Here is a 12,500-nt window from a genome sequence, read left to right as displayed (position 1 = left end):
ACAAGATGAACCTACAAGAGTGCAAGAAATTCAAATGAGAGCAGCAAAATACAAAAGTGTACCACACGAGAATGGCCATTAATAAGGTATAGATATTGCCTATGCACAAGCATGGCCACAATGTTTGGGATGAAAGCAATACAAGAATAAACGAATATACGTACATACACACGCATGCACACACACACACACGCACGCACACACACACGCATATATATGTGCATGCAAAGAGAGAGAGAAAGAGAGAGAAAGAAAGAATGAAAGAATGAAAGAAAAAAGAAAGACAAAAAGAGAGAGTGAGTGAGAAACAGAGTTTGTGAGCGAGCGAGCGAGAGAGAGAGAGAGAGAGAGAGAGAGAGAGAAAGAAACAAGGAGAGAAAGAGTAGATGAATAAATAGATGGAAAGACAGACTGTTCGATAGCTAGACATACATACACACACACACACACACACACACACACACACACACACACACACACACACACACATCAGTGTGTTTTTCTACATATCCACAAACGCAAATGCACAACAGATATACACAGATATGAATAAATATTTATATGAATATATTTATACGTGTGTGATCATATATGTGTCTATATTTATCAATGTTTGAATGTAAATATGAGAGTCTCATCCTAATCTGAGACTTACATTTATATTCGGTTTTGTATCAAATGACTAAAGTAGACTAATTTACTCGTATTTATTTTCTCTTTGCGATGTCTCATACCGAAGAAACGTAAACAGATCCAACTGCTAGGAATAGCAGTGAAACTAAAGACGGGATTTCGAAATAGTAAATATGGCTTTCGCTCACAGAGACATCATCAACACTCTTGTGACACCATATGATCAGAGAGCAGAAAATTTGAGTCTATATGCTTAAAGACATATCAGATTTCTGTATATCTTAAACGCATGTACTCTCCTTACCCTCACTCTCTCACACCACGCACAATGTTTCGACCAGCCTTGAATCTCTCTCTCTCTCTCTCTATCTCTCTCTCTCTATCTCTCTCTCTCTCTCTCTCTCTCTCTCTCTCTCTCTGTATATATATATATATATATATATATATATATATATATATATATATATATATATATATATATATATATATAAAATTTGGTATGAGATAAAAATTTCAGATATTTGTCTTAAGCATTCAGACAAGCAAATTCATAATTCCGATGTATGACATGAGATATTATTCCATCCAAATGACCAAATATTTATATTATGACATAGATGATAAGGATACAGAAATATAAGAATATAAACATAAAAAATTAAAAGAAAGACATAAAAATATATAAGGAGTAACATGAAAGTAAAAAAATATAGTTAGAATAAATGAAAGAAGGCGATTGAAAGGATCAGGCCGTTTCAGAAAAGTTTTAAGGGGCTGTAGGAAATAATCCAAATTCAACTCACTGTATAAAAACATTTTCTTCCTCAGGGTTCTTGTTTTTATACAAGGAGAAGAATTTGGATTTTTTCCTACTGCCCCTTAAATATTTTCTGAAACGGCCGTAGGTTTGGATTGTTCCTTTTAATCGCCTCCTTTAACCTGTTCTAACTATATTTTCTACTTTCATGTTACTCCTTATATTTTTTTAATGTTTATATGCTTCGATTTCTATATTTTTATCATCTATGTCTTAATATAAATATGTGGTTATTTGAACGGAATAATATCTCATGTCATACATCTGAATTATGAATTTGTTTGTCTCAAAGTTTAAGACAACTATCTGAAATATTTATCTCGTAGCAAATTTTATTAACCTTTAGCTCATATACGAGCGAAAAAGCAGTTGTACTATATACTGGCGCTTTATCTCCATTAAAATTAAAATTCTCTTATTCATATATATATATATATATATATATATATATATATATATATATATATATATATATATATATATATTCTTTTATATGTTTCAGCTCAAACGCTGTGGCCATGCTCTGGCACTGATAGTCTAATTAGCTTGTCAATGGCCACTCTTATTCCATTGGCATTTGGTGAAGGTAGGAGTTCAACCCCATTGTCCTCTTTTGAGTATCTTCCTGTGTTATAGGTTCATCTGGAACCCTGGAAAGCAGAAGACAAAGTTGTTTCTTGGAAACACCTCTCTGAAGATCTCTCAGATGTTTTGGTAGTGGACTAAATAGCTGTGCGTCCCTCTAATTACAAGTTATTGCAGTACATGTTCCCCGCTCTTGATGTGTAAGCTGAGAGCTTTTGGAACAATGCAGTGACGTCCATTTCTGGGGTTAGTATAGCTCTTGAAACCGAAGTTTGGTGCCAACCCCTCAAGGAGCTTCTATAAGTATACCACAGTATACCTCCCCTATCTTCGCTCCAGGCAGTAGAGTCGTAGTTTATTCAGTGTCTTCCAGTAGCTCATCTGTTCCATTGATGCGATCTCCCTAGTGTAGTACCATTGAACTGCCTCAAGTCCCACAATTAATTTTGACACTTTGGGGTGACCATATTTCAGATCAGAGATCCAGATGGCTGAGTACAAATGTCTTCCGTAGAACCAGCATAATTTCTTCGTCCCTTGTTTTGAAGGTTCTCAGAATCCATCCGAACATTCACTTGCACATTTTTACCATGCTGGAGATATGTACATGAACACAGTTGTCGTTGCTTAGTCCCCTAGATCACGCACTGTATTTGACTCAGGGATTGCAGCTCCTTTTCGTCTTAAGTATCGTTGTTACAGCATGTGAGCACTAGCCAAGTGAGAGTGGAGGGCTTGGAAGTTCCCTCCATGAAGTTGCTTGCTGTTGTCTTCAGCCCATTTATATTTGGAATCTAGGTCTGTTTTTGTAGGAAATCATCAGCATCGGAAGGTTCCTTGACCACTTATATTTCATTTGTGTCGTCAGCATAGTTATTAAATATAGCTGTCTATGTAACTGATGGCCTAATATACAATATATATATATATATATATATATATATATATATATATATATATATATATAATATGAAGGGTTTAGGTACGAATAGGTACACTGGTTAAGTACTATAGAAGGTTGACTGTTAGGTTCCAAGATCAGAGCTAAGGCTACATCAAGGGATCCGTGTTAGGAGTTCCATTATAGCATGTGTATTTGATATTAAAGTAAAAATCAAAACCAAGACTGTACGAGTATCGCATGTCATTTAAAATAATTTAATTAGGGTAAGGTGAATATGAAGTCTTACAGCTGTTTGGGGATATTCCCCAAATGGTAGGTTAGCACGTCCGTGCACTGGGTTTTCCGTCATCAAAAACAAGGTATCAATATTTTAGATGGGGAATCTTATTCCTTCTAATGTCTAAATCTTTCCCCGTCTAAAATATTCATTCCTTGTCTCTGATGATGGAATACCCAGTGCACAGACATGCTAACCAACCACTTGGGTTATCCCAGAAACGACTGTAAGACTTCATATTCACCTTACCCTAATTAACTTATTACAAATACTCGTTCTGCCTTGGTTTTGCTTTTTCCTCTAATATAATATAATATAATATAATATAATATAATATAATATAATATAATACAATATACATGTGTGTGTGTGTGTGTGTGTGTGTGTGTGTGTGTGTGTGTGTGTGTGTGTGTGTGTGTGTGTGTGTGTGTGTGTGTGTGTGTGTGTGTGTGTGTGTGTGTGTGTGTGTGTGTGTGTGATACGAGTGTCCTCTTGTTTTGTGTAATGTTGTTACACATATGTTTCTTTGTGAGCGATTTTTTGTCTAGGATATTGTATTAGGTTTAGTCATTACAACTTGCACTCATTATTAAATTGTCAATCTCGGACAATAGAGGATTATTTCAGTAACAAAGCCGAGCTTAGCTTGCGGATTAAGGTTATGAAAGGCAGATTTAGACGAAAGTTAATTTGTTCATAACGCTGATTGAGGATACGTCTCTTTCGCTTTCCTCCTGCTACATCGCTACATTCTGCTTTGAGGAGAAAAGCATATACTGAAAATAATGTTTCTATTTAAAGATCCACAGCAGAACGTATTATGAGTCAGCGATATATTATTTATATATATATCGATCGCCCGCTCTTGCACATAGTACCTACTCTATGGGGCAACCTAATTTTTATAAAACAGAATCGGTTTTACAAAAAGAATCAATACGGAGGTTCACTTTTCCTAATGGATTTTGAAACTTAACTTGTTACTTTTTCAAATGGTTTACGCTATACTGGGGGATAGCGTAATACCAAAAACGTCCTTCTCAGGTATGGAAAAACTTACATTTTGTTTCATTTTGTGGAGAATAATAATATTTTTTTTCTCATGATTAACCAAGTGTGAATTATTAAATCGACTACATCTATTTTGTACATGCATTAATTGGTACCTAAAATTGCTAATTTGCAAATGTATCAAAGCAGTTTTTTTTCTTCTCTGCATTACATCTGATCGTGTTGCATTTCAATTTCGTTTTCTTTTTACACGTTTTATAAATAAATATAGCGTCTCATTCTAACTTGTCCTCACTGAATACGCTTCAGAATCATGTAAATATATAGATAAATGTTGAAAGAAAAGTAATCAAAAATTGGTGTATATTAAGGATATATTTTAGCTTACGATCGATCTGCAACCCGTACACAATATGATTGACAGTCCACTTAGTACGAAGGTTATCGATTCTGACGTGACCCCATTTATAAGCAGTTGCTATTTTGTTTAACTTTAGTCAGTAATGATTGAAAAATTATGATCAACAACATTTTATCTGTATCCAAGCCATCCTTCTAAACATGTCCAGTGAATTGAGGATTATCTCATACACAGTTGTCATACTAAAACTAGTGTATGATCAGCTATTTATAACTATTTACTATAGTCTCTCGTTGTTACATCAGATCAATAACATAGATTACTGATACAACAATCTAGCACTTAAGATCTCATTTTGCTGTGCTTTTGTTGCGGCACAATATGACATGTTACGTAAATCGAAAAAAAAAAGTTAAGTGTTATTCAATATATTGGGAATTACTATGACCAATTGTCAATTTATTATGCTTCATTTTAATGAAACTTGACGTCAGCCAATAATTTTAAGTTTCTCAGATGGCAAATTATTTTTCTCATGTAGTAGACTTACCAAATGCTAATTGAAATTCAGTGCATTACACCCTAATGAGAAATTGTCCATGGCCAAAATATATCCGTATTAATTACTTGAGTATTAGAAATAAAACTGATAGAATGACAAATAATAATCTAATGTTGTTTTATTTTCACTTAGCAGCTGTCGCTAAATTGATTCCCTTCGCGGCTGTCTCTGTGTTTTGTTGTTGATTTTTTTCGGGTGGGACGAACGTCAAAATTATTATAGTATACCTCACACTAAATAAAGCGTGTTTGTATGCATCAATTATACGTACCATTATCAGAACTTCAGTAAAAATGATTTTAAAGAAATAAAATAATTACTTTAGCAACACTTGATTCCGTTTCTAAGATTCACTCACGTTATTCTCTGCATTTTATCTTTTCTCTACTGTCGTTTGCAATATCTACTATTCACTCATTCGTTACAAGACTGGCTTTCTGCCTGCAGAAATATCTTAATACACTCACTATAAATCCAAGATCTCATGTCTCGGTTAGAAATCAATTATGGCTAATATTCTATTCCCGTTGTAAGAAATGAAATTATTGTAAATAGAGTATTTTTCGTTTAGATTCAAGAATTCTATAAATCAATTTTCTAAGTTGGCGAATTAATGACACAAATTTCTTACTTGTTTTATTTGGCATTTAGCCAAAAAAATTGATAGACGTAGAATGTTGTGTAAATCAGGAACAATTCTTCACTTTTAGTACATACTTTAACGTAGGCTCCTATCTACACTATTTCCTTTATCATATTCGGAATAGCTCTCACTTCTCTCAGTATCTATATGTGTATGTATGTATGTATGTATGTATGCATGTATGTATGTACGTATGTACGTACGTATGTATCTATGTACGTATGTATGTATGTATGTATGTATGAATGTATGTATGGATGTATATATATATATTTATGTGACTATGTATGTATGTATGCATGTACGTATGTATGTACGTATGTACGTATGTATGTAAGTACGTATGTATGTATGTATATGTGTGTATATATATGCGTGTGTATGTGTATACACACGCACGCACACAACACGCACAACATACACAACATACATGTATGTATGTATGTATGTATGTATGTACTTTGTATGTATATATGTATGAAGAGAGTGAGAGAGAGAGAGAAAGAGTGGGATAGAGAGAGAGAAAGAGTGGGACAGAGAGGAAGTGAAAATGAGTGGAAGAGAAAGTAGGAGGGAATTTATTAAAACTATATAAGATTATATTCAGAATATGAAATGACATAGGCGCTTAATGATTAGAGATGGTAAATCTAACGACATGCTTAGGTTATACCAAGTAATAATAAAATGATAAACAGAATTTGCCTCCAAACGAATAATAAATTAGCCGTGATAAATTTATATTGCCTATCGATATACAGTTTCGAATATTGCATTCTGGATAAATATTAGATAAATGGCGTAAGTTATTCTAAATAAATATTACTAAGGTTGAGTTGTCTCGAAAACGGTAATAACCTTAAATTAAAGAGATATACTGACATACATAGGAAAGGCTTAAAGCATGCTTATAGAAGACGAGTGAGGCAAATGCTTATGAAAATTAACTAGAACAATTAAATTGTGTATTTTCATAAATCCTAGTGATGTCACCATTTTAATAGCCAAAGAAAGGTGAAGAATAAAAAGTATTTTCGTGCTAGATATGAATTGTGTCATTGATACAAGCATCCTTCAAGACCTTTAGGCAGTACTTATTGAAATGATGATATTTAATGAACATTTTGACATTAGACAGTTTGGAAAATTATTAAAGAATTCTTTTGAAATATGCTTAAACCACATTTTGATAACCATCACCAAAATTCATATATCTTAAATTCATAAAACGCTACTGAAGATTTAAACACAGCTAAATATACACCGCGTTTTAAACCTAATGGAAATTCCTCATATTATTATAGATTTCTGTTCTGAACATATAATTATATATTAAAAAAAAAACATGATTTTTAAGAAAAGTAGAATAATATCTAAACTGTAACTGAATAATGTCGTTTCAATTCAGCAATGTCTGACTGGAAAACACGAATTTCACACCAACACGGGATTCATGCATCGATACTGATCTATTCAGTAAACCACATCACATATTGTGTCTCCCTCCTAATTATGATAACAGAACTATTCATTCAAGAACTCAGTGTTATTTACAATCCTATATTCTATTATATTTCAACTCTGTTTGTTTCCATCACAGTTTCCCTATGCCACAACGGAACTATACTTAAATATTTATTAGTAGAAGTCTGACACTCTAATTTTCTCTTGAATTTTAAACTACTTAGAGACATTTCTGATATCACTACAGTTTATCATATTACTCTAAATTTCAAACTTCTGATGGACATTCCAGATAACACTCTGTTCTCCAATATTACTGCCTCCATTATATTGCTTTCGGACATCTTATATATTGGATACTTTAATGTTATATGATCATCTGCGTAGGGTAGTGATTCGCGAATCTGCAATCTTTTATCAAATGTTAAAGTTGTTCAAACTGTATAACGTTTTAGTCCTCTCTACGTTTTTATAACTAAATACAGAAGGGGAATATTTCAATATTAACAAATATATGATAAAAGAATCATATCACATCTACATTTTTGCTCAGAGTACAACAAAACAAAATTTACACTACAGCAATCTGTGTATGTCACAGTTTTCAGAAACATATACATTAGTCAAAAGCGACAAGAATGGAAATACAAGTGAAGCTGCCAACACAATGTAAACGATAATAACACACTAGACTTCACAATAAAAACGAATCATCTCCGCTCAGCTACAAGTAAGATATAAAATCAGGAACCAGTCATAAAGAAAGTGATAGGAAGAACCGCAATCTTTAGCCAGCTCCTGTCAAAGTTTTTACTTCATAAATCACAAGTTCTGCTAAGCGTTAACCTCAATTAAAAAGTATGAGATAGATGTACGTATAGGAATATAATATTATCTCAGCCAAAGTCACTGCAATTGCTCAATGCAAGCCTTTTCAATGTTTGTACTGACAATAATACACCAGATGCTCTGTGTCAGCGCAAAGCTAATCCCATTCATATACAACACCACCACAAGCAATTTACTCAGTATGGAAAAGCCATATATTTTGGTATGAAATAGAATAGATTTTATTATCGACTGCAAATGGTCTTTCACTATTGAATAACAGAAAGGAAACCGTTTACATGAAAGATGAAAGATTTTTCCACAAGCATTAAAACTATGGCAAATTTATTAACAAGTATCTTACGTTTAGAAATACACATACAAAAACTTGTGTGCTTAATCTAGTAACAAGAAAAGTAAAAAGTCCGAGTATAATCCCGTGTACGTAATGATGATAATTTTGATTTGAATCGTACACGTTATTCTCAGAAATTGCCTCACAAATATACTCCATGTAACATTGGTACACTGATATTGATCACAAGACGCTAAGGTTTATAGGAAGCATTTTCGGAAATCCTGAAATAAATGGAACAGATATTAATGAGCGTTGCTTAATATATAACATAATACACTTGAGTAACTTATTTCTCCTCAGAGTTTTGTAAGGGGCTGCGTTACATCACTATATAACCGCAGATAACCAGCTGTTCTTCGTTTCAGCAAAGTATAAAATTAAACGAACGAGTCCCACAGAATGAAAGCTGAGTCCATTCATGCCATTGAAGCGAATCATTTAAAAACTCTTTATAAATATCTGAGTAAAATGTATAATAATACGTACAAGAACCTTTACCAATGAACCTCACATCAATCGGTCGAGGATGGTAGTCAAGACAAAAGTCCTTCACTTGACTAAAATACTCTCTGTCTGTGTGTATGTATTTATATGTTTGTGTGTTTGTGTGTGTAACGACTCTTAATTTTGTAGTGAGAAGTTCAAAATTACAACTAAAGTGTCTTTTTTTCGAACTTCTGGCAACTTGGTTCTGAAGTATTTTCTAAATCTAAAGGCGAAGTACACAGTCTGCGACACAGCTATACATGACAGAGGAAAGGAGACTTTTAGGAATTGAATTATCTTGAAGTTGAGAGTTTCCTTCTCCACCTGTTCGCAGAAAATAGAAAAATGGAAACCAAATGCGTTTTAATTAATGTAGGAATCTATTTCTTATTTGATGTTCTTGAAGCAGATCCACTTAACATTTCAAAAATAAAGAAAAAAAATTATTCTGTAGCCCTAAGTCTTTTCTAATCGATCTGTTATGCAAAAACGCCTTTCAAACGTCTTGTTTTTACACTTAATATATCGAAGGATGCAACTTCTTTACTCTTGCCTGAAGTTCCGTCCTTACGGGTTTAATTTCTAGCGAAATCTTATGAGTATTTGGAGGACAACGACATGGAGGTTGTTTTTGTTTTTTTTCTCGATTATAGGATGTTCTTTATTAGATTTTGCTTTCGTGAAAAAAGAGCAGCTTTAGGTGTAGAAATAAGAAGAATATCTTACATACAACACAATTTAATGATCAACTTAGTTCCTGAGGACATGAAATTCTCAATATTATATATATATATATATATATATATATATATAGTAAAGTTTATTTGCAAGGACGATGTTAATGTTGTTTAGCCTCAGGAAAAATGTTTTCCAGCTGGCTATCGACATAGAGTTTGAGTCCATATAGTGTAAGTAAGAGAAGTCATTGCTCCTATCTCTAGCCCTACGTGATACTTACACACCTAGGTTTCTGGGCTTTTTATCCCGTCCTCGGTTCGAGACAATCACAGGGTAATGGTTGTCTCGCAGCGCGGAGGGTAAAAATAAACCAAGAATCCTAGATCTGTGAGTATCACCAAGGGCTAGAGATGGGAGCGATGATCTCCCTTACTTACACTATACAGATACGAACTGTGTGTCGACAGCCAGCTAGAAAACATTTTTGCTGTGGCTAAACAATAGTACCATCGCCTTTGTATAGCACTGCCTCATTCTGTTGGGAAATAAACACTACTATTCGGTGTTGTTATTGCATATTTCTCGCTCAAAGATTTAAAACTAGCTGTTTTTCTCTTGTTATATATATATATATATATATATATATATATATATATATGTGTGTGTGTGTGTGTGTGTGTGTGTGTGTGTGTGTGTGTGTGTGTGTGTGTACGTAAAATATATATATCGGGTTTTTTTTTAATTTCACCACCAGTGGCCTAGCATGTATAAAAACTGTTGCAGGCAGTTTTCTTTTGTGTTTAAATGTACACTATTATATATATATATATATATATATGTATATATATATATATATATATATATCATAAAGCAAGACAAGCACTCTTGGAGACTCAGTTTAACGATTTCATAATGAATAATCTGTATTTCTTGAAATTCTTACAGCTTTATATAAACAGAATGATGAGTTACAAAGAACTATAGTAAACGTATAAATATCGGTGTAGTATATATCAATTGATGTACATAAACGACTCAAGAATACATACACGCAAATCCTTATACAGTCTTATCTGTGCAGACATTACCCCTTCGCACGATGCCGAAAGAGGAGGAATGGTTATTATCTGCACAAGGCATGTCTCCTTAATTCTGTATTACGTATTTCAAAACATCCATAACATTATTTTGTTTCTGGAAATAAATCTTTTAAAACTTACAGTTTCCATTTACTCTTGACATGTCTGTACATATATATGATTCACCGTGCTGTGTCTTTGTATTAAGCTGTTCAAGTGATTCGATACACAGCGATCAATACAATACTTTCTAGTCTGAAGTAAAATCTGTGGTCGATAGGATGATTCAAACCATTGAATGACCTGTCCTGTCATAATTGCAGTTTATTATTGTTAACCTGCAAACAAAAAAGAAATAGATCTATATAGTTGGATAAATGCATATATTAACATTATAGTTAGATCATGTTTACATACATAAACTTGACAAACTAAAAGTTCGTTGAGTTTTGAATTGCTTTACGTTGAGAACTTATGAATCCGAATGAATGTCTCGTGAAGATGAGTCAACACCTCATGTGAGTGAATGCAAGACTGCATGTGTTAATGTAGATATTTGTAAAATATTTCAAGCAGTTTATCGATAGAAAGATCTTTTCAATTAAGAATGTTGAGATATTCAATATGTGTAACATTTTTATAATTCTTCGTTGACCTGAAGCTCAGGTTTCTTACTCCTCAAATTTTAGATATCTTCATCGGTTTAATTCTTCTTCTTATACTTTCAAAGATCAGCTGAATCCTGAAGCAAATCTTTATCAGTGGTTTTACGCAAGAAGAAAAGTACAGTGCTTGGTTCATATCTGAATATTAAGACTCACTGAAAGTTTGCAGTCAGTGGTGAACCCATGGAAATACAAACTGCTTTCGAATAAACGATTAATTTCCTTCCAGCAAATAAAGTATGAGATAAAACTTTTCCTTAAACTGCATCACCCAAAGTAGATATCAGTGTGTGTGTGTGTGTGTTTGTGTGTGCGTGTGTGCGTGCGTGTTTTGTTTGTGTGTGTGCGTGCGTGCATGTGTGTGTGTGAAAGTGGGTGTGCGTATATACATGTTTGTGCATATATAAACTCATATACATAGGCATACAAACATATGGATATTGTAGAGCAGATAGATGCTACATGAGTTATATATATATATATATACATATATATATATACACGTGTGCATACACACACACACAGAGGCAGACAAGCACAAACACACACGCATATATATCATAGTCGCGCATTATCGTAAAGACAATCAGATGTCGTCGCGCACCGCTGTCAACAATACGCTTCCAATTTTGTCTTAATTGCGCCATTTTTTTCCATCTCGACATAAATTGCTTGACTACATTGTCTTCCCATCGTCTTCGTGACCGTTCAAGTGGCTTTTCCGATCTCTTAGATGCCAGTTGTCCACTGCACGGGTCCATCTGCGTTCAATGAACCTTACAACATGTCCGGCCCGGCGAATATTGTGGCTTCGGTATTCAGCAATCACATCGTTCGCTCCACTCCATTCTCGAATTGATATATTTCTAATGTGCTGTCTTTGGGATATTCCTAGTAAGGATCTTTCCATAGCTGTTTGCGTTAAAGCCAATCAATGTTCTATCCTTTTCGTAGTAGGCTACGTCTCACTTGCGTGTATGGGCGCAGGTAGGACGATGCTATTAAAGAGTCTGACACGTATAGCTTTGTCTAACTTTGTTCGCATCGGGTCTTTTATTGAGTTAAATAGCGGACATCTTGGCCTTATTCTTCTTGAAATTTCAGCATCTATATTGCAGCGCATATTTAATGTGTGCCCGAAGTAGACGT

General features: G+C 33.8%; 1 protein-coding gene and 1 long non-coding RNA gene across 13 annotated transcripts in view; one reads left to right on the top strand and one right to left on the bottom strand.

The window, feature by feature from the left end:
* Positions 1-12,500, top strand: part of LOC106870672 (beta-1,3-galactosyltransferase 5) — a 266,266-nt gene that overhangs the window by 28,701 nt on the left and 225,065 nt on the right. The gene's annotated exons all lie outside the window — the stretch shown is intronic.
* LOC128251597 (uncharacterized) overlaps positions 1-12,500 on the bottom strand; it is a 181,621-nt gene that overhangs the window by 57,940 nt on the left and 111,181 nt on the right. For 4 of the 5 annotated variants that reach the window (XR_016240987.1, XR_016240989.1, XR_016240986.1 and 1 more), the window contains one exon: positions 10,828-11,024. This is a non-coding gene — a long non-coding RNA (uncharacterized LOC128251597). Of the gene's footprint in view, positions 1-4,204; positions 8,665-10,827; positions 11,025-12,500 lie in introns of those variants that run through there. The other variant, XR_008267208.2, reaches the window with a different exon arrangement.

The sequence above is a fragment of the Octopus bimaculoides genome, chromosome 1 (assembly GCF_046866305.1).
Source record: "Octopus bimaculoides isolate indiv1 chromosome 1, ASM4686630v1, whole genome shotgun sequence".
NCBI classification, from domain to species: Eukaryota; Metazoa; Mollusca; class Cephalopoda; order Octopoda; family Octopodidae; genus Octopus; species Octopus bimaculoides.
This window is presented reverse-complemented; position numbering and strand designations above follow the sequence as displayed.